Source organism: Montipora capricornis, chromosome 8 (genome assembly GCF_036669925.1).
Source record: "Montipora capricornis isolate CH-2021 chromosome 8, ASM3666992v2, whole genome shotgun sequence".
NCBI lineage: Eukaryota > Metazoa > Cnidaria > Anthozoa > Scleractinia > Acroporidae > Montipora > Montipora capricornis.
In genome coordinates this window covers 12,330,491-12,330,839 of record NC_090890.1, presented here as the reverse complement: position 1 = coordinate 12,330,839, position 349 = coordinate 12,330,491, and the positions used below count along the sequence as shown (strand labels likewise).

Genomic DNA, 349 nt, shown 5'->3' with positions numbered 1-349 from the left:
GTCAGGATGGCCGCACGGTCCAAGGCGCTGCGTTCAGGTCGCAGTCTACTCATGTAGGCGTGGGTTCGAATCCCACTCCTGACACTTCACCTCATTTAAGATGTTTTTTTGTTACTCCGAATCTTGGGAAACTAAATTCTGTACGCTTAATTTAGGTGAGCGCTATGTACAGGTTTGGAAAGAAAATGTCGAAAATAACTTGACGTCAGGTGATCAGAGTCAAATTTGGAATAAGGAGAATAATTAAATTTAGCAATGATTAGATGATTTTAAGTATACAGTACACCGATATTACCCGCACTCCTACTGAGATATGGAGGTCTGGCTGCCACTTTCAGATGAAGATAAA

General features: G+C 41.8%; 1 non-coding gene across 1 annotated transcript; it reads left to right on the top strand.

The window, feature by feature from the left end:
• Trnal-cag (transfer RNA leucine (anticodon CAG)) lies at positions 1-84 on the top strand. Its single transcript has one exon. It is a non-coding gene; the product is annotated as a tRNA-Leu (tRNA).
• The last annotated feature ends 265 nt before the right edge of the window (positions 85-349 follow it).